This window comes from Triticum aestivum, chromosome 6B, assembly GCF_018294505.1.
Source record: "Triticum aestivum cultivar Chinese Spring chromosome 6B, IWGSC CS RefSeq v2.1, whole genome shotgun sequence".
Classification (NCBI taxonomy): Eukaryota; Viridiplantae; Streptophyta; class Magnoliopsida; order Poales; family Poaceae; genus Triticum; species Triticum aestivum.
This window is the reverse complement of record NC_057810.1, coordinates 31,805,332-31,817,884: the sequence shown is the minus strand read 5'-3', so window position 1 is coordinate 31,817,884 and position 12,553 is coordinate 31,805,332. Positions and strand designations below refer to the sequence as shown.

Here is a 12,553-nt window from a genome sequence, read left to right as displayed (position 1 = left end):
AATTGCTAGAATAAAATTTAAATTGTTGTAATGAATAGAATAATACATCGATGTATGTGTGGAGTTTCTGGCCTTGTTTGCAATAAATAACTGTTCACATTTCCAGGATCTCAATCTTCCCACTTATAAATAGAGAGCTTCATTATGCTTGTTAATGACTAACACAAGAATTGAACATTTATGGGGCATTTGCACCAGGCAGCATTACAGAAATCAACAAATAATGCACCAGTATCTTCCAGTGAAATATACTGTTTTCTGCTAGTACCTTTGGATTATCCAAAAGACATATTCTCATTCTTTCTTACACAAACATAGAGGTCTGACAAAGAGTATTCTAGAACATTTCATTATGTTTCAAGGGATCCCATGTTTCAAAAATCCAACCAAGGCAGAGCTGCACCTGTCTCTTTCTTTTGTACGGATGGCGCTCAGTAATTCCCCTTTAGTGAGAACAGAGCATCACTCTGTTGGCATGGCACATGCGTGCGCGGCCTGCCCGCCTGTGTTCGAGTTTTGGCTCGCTCGCCTTGTGCTCAAGGATGCCCCTTCTATTAAATATAGCCCCCAAAGGCTAGACGTGGTTAGTCTGGTTTTTTATTATCAAGGAAATCTTAGAAGTACAATGATGGCAAAGTATATTGGATAAGAAAAATGTGCATTCCATTTTCATCTATTTAATACGATGTTCATGAAGTGGTCGGACCCTTCCCCGGACCCTGCGCAAGCGGGAGCTACATGCACCGGGCTGCCCTTTTTTTAATACGATGTTCATGGTGATATATTTGCTCAGATTTGTGTCTGAGTGAATGCATTCTAGGGTGTACTTTTTACTAGACCAAATGCTTAATAGTGGTATAAAATTGACGAAGTTTTCTAATTCTGCAGACTATTCGAAGGATCTTCACTCATATCTCAGATATTGCAAAGATGTTGTTTTTCCTGGGATTGCGTGCTCAGTTGAAGAAGAGCACTTAATAGAGATCTTCCAGGATCTGTACAAAGGACGAGAGGTGATGCACCCAACTTAATGTTGTTGTCAACTCTTATTCCTTTTTTATTCGCAGCATATTTGAACTTCAAATTTGTACAAATGTAGCACCTCTAGGATTATCTACATGTCTTTTGGTGGCGATTGTTGTTGATTTGATGTATAAACCTGTTGCACTGTAGAATGAGAATTCAAAAGCGCACACCACAAATGGAGTGAATAAACGAGGTAGGGATGGGACTTCTGTTGGTGCAAGGTGCTTTTCCGCATCATCATCATCAGGGATACAAAGTATCAAGTCAGAAATGGAAGACCACGGATTTTGTTATATGCCACCAAGGAAGTGGCCAAGATCAGATGGTTACCTTCACTATAGAAGGAAGACAATGACTGGTCGTCTTGTTTGTGCTGGACATGCTGATTATTACCTCTTGATACGCTCATTTGCCAAGCTTGCGGAAGTTGATATTAGGGTTATGCATGCTAGTGTGTTAAAACTTGAGAGGAGACTTGGCTGGATAGAAGAAAGAATTGACAGAAGCTTGGATGCCTTGCAGAATCTACCTGGCTAAGCAAATGGTGTGAAAAGACATGTTTCAGGCTGAAGTTTTTTGATGGATTGCCAGCTTGCCAAGTCTGTAATTGGTGATGGGTTATCGTTCTATTATCAAGAAAAGAGATTATGTTTGTAGTTTGGATCTCATGATCCTGGACCATACGATGAGGATCCAAACAACGGACTCTCTTGCAAGATCTTGCTGACAAAATGACCAGGAACAGTAAACCGTATCTCTACTTGTACTAACAATTCCCATGGAGATGTCCGTAGACAGTTGTTAACTTTGGTGGCAAGCTTTGCCAAGAAGTTATAGTCATCTTCTGCGAGATTTATCAGCTCGATTGTAAAAACTGACCAAGGCAACTATGAAGTTTATTTTAGTTGACAAGTTTTCACCCTTTCTTATTTATGGACTATCCACCTCATCGTTTGTATGTAGGAATATATTGTTGTACCAGAGTTTTTCGCCTCATGTCTATGGAGCCTTGGTTGTTTCTTAGGTTATTGATTTGTTTTGTACTGCTCGATTTAGCTAGGAAAAACTATTCTTAGAAAAAATAATGTTAATTTCTACATGAAATAATTCTTCATTGTTGTTATGTATTCATATCTCCAAGCCATGGTTATTTGGTCAAATTCAAAGCAAAATATCGACTTGCAGATTAATTTGGAAAACTTCCCAAGGCCATTCTTTGCTTGATATGGCCATTTTCTTTATCATTGATTGCAATTTTTTGTACGTAGCTTACCAAGCTGGCCATGATATATGCTAAACTGTTTCTTAACGCATGATTATATGCTAAAATATGTTGCCCCATCATTGAATCCACAAGTATAAAGCACACGAAAAGTCGTTTTCCTCGTTCCCACGAGGGGCTCCAGGTGAAGGGCCCCTGCTCTTTTTTAAGTGAATGTATTTGGTGCACCGTATGCCGTATTGCATTGTAAAATGTTTTAAAAAATCTAAAAACAATTTAGCACATTAAGACAACATCAATGTATGTTGTCACAAAATTCCATATCAGAATTCAAAATATTCTATGAGATACAAAAATGAATTTTTGACATCAATGTCATAACGGACCAAATCCAAAGCCCTTATGTTATGTACTATCTAGTGTTGAAATTGTTATTTTGTAGCTCAAGTAATGTTTTAGTTTTTTAATTTAAAATTTTGCGACAACATACATGAATGTGCTAAATATATTTTTTCAAATTTTTTGAACATTTTAAAACGCTCTACGGGCGCCGGTACCAGATACATTCCCCCCTTTGGTGTGTTTTTTTAGCTTGTTTAGGGTTTGTGTTTTGCTCAAAAGGATGAGGCGGCGGCTACTCCCTGAAAGATGGAATAAGATTCACCCACCCGCAACTAACATCATCAGAGGGCATGGAGGTGTTGCTTTAGCGGGTCTCGCAGGATTCAGTCGGGGTTTCTTTTCGGTGGATCTGTTTGAATCCAGTTCACGTGTCTATAGGTTGGGCCCTTTCAATTAATGCCTTTTTTTCATTGGCAAAGGTTGTTGTTCTGATGCGTTTGTCACTCGAGGCCTTACATGATGACTTCCCAACTATCTATTACAATAAGATTTGCCCCACTCCGACGAGAAAGGGGAGATGGCGGCGGTGTGATTTTGCCTCGCTTCCGTGTTTGTAGTTGTGATTAGGTGGTCTACGGTGACGGATGTAATTTATTTTACTCTTGGTGTCCTTTGTACCGTCATATGAAAAAATCAGAAGACCACCAGGGAAAAAAAGATCCTGTTACGCTGACCCGTGGGCCACAGGACTGTTTTTTTTACTGTTCTTTCTAATCGCCGTCTCCTCCCGCTCAGCTCAGGCGCCAATCCCCCACCAAAACCTTCCTTCCCCACCGCCGCCGCACGTGCGATCCCTCCCGCCGGCGAGAGCTCCCGCACCGGCGACCCGCTCCGCCAGCCTCTCCTCCCGTCACCGTCGCGCCCCCTGAGGTAAGGCTCGCTCACCCGCGCTCTCCCGCATTCCTCCGCCCCGCACGTGCGCACGCGTGAACCCTCGCCGCCGCGGAACCTAACCCTAGCTCGTCCCTCCTCCTCCTCCGCCAGCTCCAGGTCCACGCGAAGGCGTCCCCGACCTCAAGCCGCAGCGCCGCCACCGCCGGGCGCCCGCCGGCCTCGTCTCGACGTCCCTTCAACCACCGATGCATCAGGAGGTAATACCACCTACATGCCTTCCCCTCCCCTTGAGGCTTAGGATTTTTCGCCTGATCCATTTGGTAGGATTCGCCGATCCGATTCCCCTTACCGGTGCTCTGGATTGATGGCTCGATCCAGTCTAGAATGGTGCGGGTGATCGAATTTTCGAGCTCAATTTGTCACGGCAACCAAAGTGTATCCTGTCTGCGTCTGTGCTTTTGTGCATTTCGCGCTGAGAAATGTCGAGCTGTGCGGGGAAGTGGGGGATTCACAGGTTGCTAGCTGAATTATCGACTTCAGATTGATTGGGGGGCTGCACTGCGAGATGTATGGCAAGCACTTGGGGAGAAAGGCTTTACGCGTTGTATCTCCACATGTTGATTGCATAGGAACTGCGTAAGAGTGTCAAGATGTCTTACAAAAGGAACATTCAGCCCTTATTATTCACTACATGCATGTGCAATGAACTGTACCTTGTGATCAGGATTCAGGCATACTGCTATTTGGCACAGCAGCAGCTTCACTTTCAGTATCGGTAGAATCAGATAGAGATTCCAACTTTCCTACACCGCTGAGAACTTGGTTCTTCTTCAAACTGCATCCGGCTGCAGAGTTAAAAATTAGAGCAATGTTAGTACAGAAATAAGACATCTCTAGAAGTAGACGCCAGGTAGCCAACTTCCTGAAAGTTCATAATATTACATTGTCCCAGACCAAATACTTACAGTCAACTGAAGGAATAATCATGGAAAATAATTTGCCAAAAGTGAGATGGTGTGTGAAAAGGTACTCGTGCATAAATAAAAATTGTTTGGACTACAAGAAAACTGACAAATGGCAATATACAGGTTGGATGTCTGACAATAAATATAGAGTATTTATCTTTGCCTCTCTATCCAACTTCTCAATTCTCATCAACTACTCCCTCCGTTCCAAATTACTCGTCGTGGTTTTAGTTCAAATTTTAACTAAAACCACGACGAGTAATTTGGAACGGAGGGAGTATGTGATAACTTAATACTACAAGTGAAGTTGCATCATAACACAAAACAGTTGTAGAAGGGGGAGGGAAACTTTACCAGGTTTCTGCTTTTTGGACGAAGAGGTAATTAGATCATTGACTTTCTTTTCAGCAGTTACAGTCTCAGTTGATTTTGTAAGGTTGTCTACTATTTTCCTTGTTAACATGCTCATCTTTTTGTCATCAATTTGTTTGGTTGACCTAGTAGAGGAATCTGATTTCAGTTATTGTGTTTCTCCAGATATGTTTCCAGGACCGCCACCACCTCTTCTTATGGGATATCCCTCTGTGCCGAGCTCGTCACCCTCAGCTGCACCGTCATCATCCATAGGTGCCAGCATCGCCATCATCGCTATCCGCGCCATGTGCCATCTGCGCCCTCTCTACCAGAGGTGGAGCTGGTGATCTTGGGGTTGCTCTCGCAACCCCCCGTGCTGTTGCAGCAGGGGATGTTCTGCTGCGTCTGTGCCCAAGACTTTACGCCTACCGATACGATCCTGGCCCTTCCAGCATGCTTGCATAAATTCCATGAGCTGTGCATTATCCCATGGATTCGTGGACACACACCTTCTGCGATGCTTCCATCACCATTCCCTGCCCTGACCCTGACAAGACCCACAGCTCAGATCGCTATGACGTCGAGGCACAGACAATGGTTGTGCCAGCTCCGCCTGGAGAGGAGGTGGCAGAGGCTGTGGGGGGCTCTCGTGGGTGGCTGCGCTCTTCAGTGGACAGACTCTCAGGCAGCTGGAGGGGATGCTCCAGCAGTCATGCCACTGCAGTTGTACTACCGGTGTCCTCACGGCGTACCACGGGGAGCTGGAGAGTCAACGACTCTGACAAGGATGACACAGAGGCTGTTGGTGGCTCTCGTGGGTGGCTGCACTCTTATCTGGCTACACTCTCGAGCACCTGGAGTGGACGCTCAGAGAGCCATTCCACTAGAATGGTGTCATCGGTGTCCTCAGGGTGCACAACTGGAAGGCTGAGCCTGGTACTGAGTGGCTGCGGCAGTACTGATTTGTGTTCCAGGAGCTGGGATCCTGAGGCAGCCATGCAGAAGACGTAGTTCTTCGAAATCGATCATGTCAGAAGCCAGGCAAGTTTGTTCTGAAAACTCTTTGCTGCAGCACCAAATACTTGTTTTTAAACCTGCTAGGCAATTGCCCCTTGTGCCAATTCAGTTACCTAAGAAGTGTTTCCAGTTTTATGTCTGGTCTCTTCTCATTTCAAGTTCTGATCCAAGTTCTACTTTCGTCTTTGCAGGCTGAAATGCTGTCATACCCCCTACCAAGAAGTAGAAAAGATGAAAAAAGATAGAGGAAAGTCTGTGTAGGACACACGAAATATATCACGAAAAGAGCATCATATCTCCCCATCAGAAAATAGAGATATCTGACAAAGGGTTCTGTCAACTGTATGCCGTCCACGAAAAATCAAAGGTATATATAGGTGTTATTGTACCTGTTTTCCTCCACATTAACTTGGACTCGACCGTTGTTTGTACCCATCGGCACCGCACGATGATTTTGTGTCATTGCGATGTTGCTATTAGAACACATTAAAATGTTTTTTTTTGTAAATGCTGCTTCAGTGAGTGTACTGTGCAACCAAGTAGTATGTCTCATCCATCCTGTTGATAGCCATTACTTTCCTGGTTGACGCTATGGCTTCGATATGGTAACTTGCGCTCTTCTGTACATGCTGTCGCTATGGTGTGTTTACTGTAAGATCATGATGGATGATAGTTTGTGGTGTTTACTGAAGGGTGAAGGCTTGGTCAAACTTGCTCTTTGGATCTTGCCTATGTTCCGTCTGGTGAGAATTATTGGCCTGGAGCCCAATCGTGTTGCTGGCTTCTGTTCTCAGTCGAGGAACTGCTCTAGGGTTGGTTGCTTCTTGTACTAAGAACATCACAGCTCACTGATGGACCCCTCTATCTAGTACTCCCTCCGTCCGTAAATACTTGTCCTAGAAATGGCGACAAGTATTTACGGACGGAGGGAGTACTGAGAACTTTACGGAAGGGGAGCCTTGGCGCAGTGGTAAAGCTGCTGCCTTGTGACCATGAGGTCATGGGTTCAAGTCCTGGAAACAGCCTCTTATAGAAATGTAGGGAAAGGCTGCGTACTATAGACCTAAAGTAGTCGGACCCTTCCCTGGACCCTGCGCAAGCGGGAGCTACATGCACCAGGTTGCCCTTTAGGGAGTACTGAGAACTGATAAGTAGAGCTAGTCTGCAATTTATAGTTTACATATCAACCTGCGTCTTCACTTGTACCGTTGTACATAAGGCTGGGTTAATTCTAATCTGGTGTTGTGTGTTCATCTTGATGCTTCTCTGTAACCTGACGGACCATTCCAGACCGAAATGCATGTAGATACTATTACATGTATTGCTCTACAATCACAGTATTGTGGACCGAAAGGCATGCAGATGCTGTTAAATTCGGTTTATAATCTGTCATGAAGATGCGTTCTTCTGCTTTGTATCTATTGGCATCGAATTCGGTTTATAGTACAAGCAGAAGTACATGAACGGACACCAATAGATGCGGGTGTCTCGAAGAAGATAATCATAAATTTTACAATCTGTCATGTAAGATGTGTCCTTCTGCTTCGTGTAAACCGAATCAGCGCCCGACGCAGGGCCATCCTGAGGGGGTCCATGGTCAAGGAGGTTATCGTTCTGTATTAGCCTCCTTGGATTCTTGGTCGTTGTGGATATGCACAAGCGACTTGTTCAAGCATAGATATTAATTTGATCCTGCCGTCCAACATACATACATATATACATATGCGTAGCAGGCTGTCCAGATCTAAGCACACGCTCTGCAGGCTGCCCACATCACAAGACTTGTTCCTACCCAACCCATGTATGCATATACATGGCACTATGTATAACTTGTTTGGCTGTGTTCATCATAGTTATACGGGTGTAATGCTTAAACCTTTTAAGTAATAAAGCGCCCCTTCTCGAAAAAAAATATACCACTAGTAGAAAAAGGGTCAAACGTGAAGCACATTAGTGCCGGTTTGTATTAGAGCCGGCACAAATGTATACATTAGTGCCGGTTCCAACGGCTAGCCGGGCCGCTCTCATTAGTACCGGTTCGTGGCTAACCTTTAGCACCGGTTCGTGCCACGAACCGGTACTAATGAGGGTGGTGGCAGGATGTTGTCAGTCTGGGCCCCCTCCAGCACCTTTAGTACCGGTTCGTGCCACGAACCGGTACTATAGGTCCTCCTGCATATAAACCCTTCGTCCAGCTCGCTCTGTTCTTCCCCCTTTTCCCTCTCCTCTGCTCTCTGTTCTTCCTCTTCTCCCCTCGAGCTCATCACACATTTTGCCCAAAATTTGTCAAGATTTGAAGGCCCCCATCCATTCAAGTGATCACAAAGGTTAGCAACTTTGTCCTTTCATCTCTCATTGCTAGATTAGCTCTTGCAATGCTTTATATAGTTATTAATTTGTGAGTTTAGTAATTTGGGAGGAAATATATATATGTGCTACTATTTGATTTATATGCAATTTGAGGTCAAAATAACACTTAGTTTGCATATGTAGGTGTGGTTTACTTAGTGCCTTCTAAATCTCTGTCGTAACCACCGTCGATCGCCCGCACCGTCCCGTCGCCGGCAACACCTTGTGGTGAGCCTCTTGTTCATGAAATTTTATATAAAAAATTGATGTTTGTGTGATTTGGATATAGAGTTACTCGTATAATAATTATCTTACCCGTACGTTGTTTGTTATACATAGTGCCATGGTTTTGATATCCGTCCCCGTCGGCCCTCGTCCATGTTATGATTCGGATGTGGTATATTCTCTTTTAAAACTATTTGTTGCATTTCGTGTTTATGACAAATTATGCCCATCAAGTTGACATAGATATTTTTATCTAGGAGGTATGTGAACCGGAAATTCCAACCGACCCTATTGTCGAGAGGTTAAATTTAGTTGAAAGAGAAAACGACTACTTGAAAGAAAAATTGAAAAGAATTGAGGGGGAGAAGATGGAATTGGAGTTGCATGTTGCCGATGTCGTCGATGATCACAAGATCAAGATGCAGAAAATGCGCTTGAAGATTAGAAAGATTAGAAAATATGCCATCGATAGTGAAGCTTTGTATCATTATGCTGTTGGATCAATTGTTACCTTAGTTGCAATCTTGATCGCATTTGTTGTTGCATTTAAATGCTTTAGCTAGAGAGTTATTTGTTTGTTGCATTTAAGTGTTGTATGAACTTTATGTATGAACTTGTATTAATTTGGTCTCTTCGGTGTTGTGTAATGAAGATGAGCCGGCAATGGATGTACGATGACCGATGCTCTCCCCAGTTCGTTGAGGGCGTGCATACTTTTCTGCTTGCGGCTGAGGCAAACAAGCGGGCGGATGGTTTTATGCCTTGTCCATGTGCTGGCTGTAAGAATGGTCGCAATTACTCTACGTCAAGAACCATTCACGTCCACCTGTTTGAGTCCGGTTTCATGCCCCACTATAATGTTTGGACCAAGCACGGAGAAAGAGGGGTTATGATGGAAGACAATGAAGAAGAAGAGGACGACGACAGCTATCCTGGCCATGGGTCCCCTGAATACGATAATACAACAATGGGGGAAGAAGCTGAGCCGGTAATGCGGGAAGAAACTGGGCCGGCAATGCGGGAAGAAGCTGAAGAAGAGGCATCAGATGAGCCCGTTGATGATCTAGGTCGGACCATTGCCGATGCAAAGAGAAACTGCGCAAGTGATTTGGAGAAGAAGAAGTTGCAGCGCATGTTAGAGGATCACAAAAAATTTGTGTACCCGAATTGCATAGGTGACAAGAAAAAGCTGGGCACCACACTGGAATTGCTGCAATGGAAGGCAGAGAATGGTATATCTGACAAGGGATTTGGAAAGTTGCTGGTAATGATAAAGGATATGCTTCCAAAGGACAACGAATTGCCCGAGAGTACGTACGAAGCAAAGAAGGCTGTCTTCCCTCTAGGGTTAGAGGTGCAGAAGATACATGCATGCCCTAATGATTGCATCCTCTACCGCGGTGAGTACGAGGATTTGAACGCTTGCCCGGTATGTGGTGCATTGCGCTATAAGATCAGCCGCGATGAGCATGGTGATGTCGAGGGCGAGCGCCCCAGGAAGAAGATTCCTGCCAAGGTGATGTGGTATTCTCCTATAATACCACGGTTGAAACGTTTGTTCCAAAACAAAGAGCATGCCAAGGCGATGCGATGGCACAGAGAAGACCGTAAGAAAGACGGAAAGTTGAGAGTACCAGCTGACGGGTCGCAGTGGAGAAAAATCGAAAGAAAGTACGGGAAGGAGTTTGCAGATGACGCAAGGAGCGTATGGTTTGGTCTAAGCGCAGATGGCATTAATCCTTTTGGGGAGCAGAGCAGCAACCATAGCACCTGGCCTGTGACTCTATGTTTGTATAACCTTCCTCCTTGGTTGTACATGAAGCGGAAGTTCATTATGATGCCAGTGCTCATCCAAGGCCCTAAGCAACCCGACAACGACATTGATGTGTACCTAAGGCCATTAGTTGAAGAACTCTTACAACTGTGGAATGGAACAGGTGTACGTGCGTGGGATGAGCACATGGGGGAAGAATTTGACCTAAAGGCGTTGCTGTTCGTGACCATCAATGATTGGCCTGCTCTCAGCAACCTTTCAAGACAGACAAACAAGGGATACCGCGGATGCACGCACTGTTTGGATGATACCGACAGTATATATTTGAATAGTTGTATGAAGAATGTGTACCTGGGACATCGTCGATTTCTTCCGAGAAGGCATCCCGTAAGAAAGAAAGGCAAGCATTTCAAAGGTGAGGCGGATCACCGGACGAAGCCTCGCCACCGTACTGGTGCTGATGTACATGATATGGTCAAGGATTTGAAGGTGATATTTGGAAAGGGTCCTGGCAGACAACCTGTTCCAAAGGACGCTGACGGACGCGCACCCATGTGGAAGAAGAAATCTATATTTTGGGACCTGCCATATTGGAAAGACCTAGAGGTCCACTCCGCAATCGACGTGATGCACGTGACGAAGAATCTTTGCGTGACCCTGCTTGGCTTCTTGGGCGTGTATGGGAAGACAAAAGATACACCTGAGGCACGGGAGGACCAGCAATGTATGCACGGAGAAGACGGCATATATCAGGGTCATGCAAGCTACGCTCTTACCAAAAAAGAGAAGGAAATCTTCTTTGAATGCCTGCTCAGTATTAAGGTACCGTCTGGCTTCTCGTCGAATATAAAGGGAATAATAAATATGGCAGAGAAAAAGTTTCAGAACCTAAAGTCTCATGACTGCCACGTGATTATGACACAACTGCTTCCGGTTGCATTGAGGGGGCTTCTACCGGAAAACGTTCGATTAGCCATTGTGAAGCTATGTGCATTTCTCAATGCAATCTCTCAGAAGGTAATCGATCCAGAAATCATACCAAGGTTACAGAATGATTTGGTGCAATGTCTTGTCAGTTTTGAGTTGGTGTTCCCACCATCCTTCTTCAACATCATGACGCACATCCTAGTTCATCTATGCGAAGAGATTAACATTTTGGGTCCTGTATTTCTACATAATGTGTTCCCCTTTGAGAGGTTCATGGGAGTCTTAAAGAAATATGTTCATAACCGTGCTAGGCCAGAAGGAAGCATCTCCAAGGGCCATCAAAATGAGGAGGTCATTGAGTTTTGTATTGACTTTATTCCTGACCTTAAGCCGATTGGTGTTCCTGAATCGCGGCATAAGGGCAGACTGGATGGAAAAGGCACGCTAGGAGAGGAACAAATAATATGTATGGACGGACATTCTCTCACTGAAGCACACTACACAGTTCTACAGAATTCCGCCTTGGTGGCTCCGTATATGGATGAACACAAGAATTTGCTACGCTCCAAACACCCGGAGCGGTCTGATGACTGGATTACACATGAACAAACCAGGAGTTTCGCCAGCTGGTTGCAGACACGTACCATGCATGACACCTCTATTGAAGATGACCTGTACTTGCTGTCCCAGTTACCATCTTCGAATATAATGACTTTCAAAGGGTACGAGATAAATGGTAATACATTTTACACGATCGCCCAAGATAAGAAGAGCACCAACCAAAACAGTGGTGTCCGTTTTGATGCAGAAACCAAGACGGGAAAGGAAACATATTATGGTTATATACAAGACATATGGGAACTTGACTATCGACGTGGTTTAAAGGTCCCTTTGTTTCGGTGCAAATGGGTCAATATGACACGAGGCGGGGTAACGGAAGACCCGCAGTACGGAATGACAACAGTGGATCTCAACAATCTTGCGTATGCAGACGAACCATTCGTCCTAGCCAATGATGTGGCACAGGTTTTCCATGTGAAGGACATGTCTACCAAGCCAAGAAAAAGAAAAGATAAGGAAGCGAATGCATCGTACGATGAGCCAAAGCGGCACATAGTTCTTTCTGGGAAAAGAAACATCGTGGGAGTGGATGACAAGACAGACAAGTCAGAAGATTATGAAAAGTTTGATGAAATTTCTCCATTCACAGTGAATATTGACCTGAGCATCCTGTTAAATGATGAAGATTTTCCATGGTTACGGCGCAAAGGGACACACGCGAAGAAAAAGTTTCACACCCAAAGATCTGGGATGTGATCGGCTTCACTATCATCACTTTCTTCTGTGTTTCACACCCAGAGGGGAATCTCTGTAATAGTTAGGGTAGTTATGTGTTTTGGCATTTGAAACGCGAAGAAATTTTATGTGCAAACAAATTCTTTCGTGCCTTTACTAATT

The 12,553-nt window shown here is 44.4% G+C and overlaps 1 long non-coding RNA gene across 1 annotated transcript; it reads left to right on the top strand.

Annotated features, from left to right (window-relative positions):
- Positions 1-3,387: 3,387 nt before the first annotated feature.
- Positions 3,388-5,822, top strand: LOC123133289 (uncharacterized). Its single transcript, XR_006465210.1, has 3 exons — positions 3,388-3,520; positions 3,635-3,741; positions 4,987-5,822. It is a non-coding gene; the product is annotated as an uncharacterized lncRNA (long non-coding RNA).
- Positions 5,823-12,553: the final 6,731 nt, after the last annotated feature.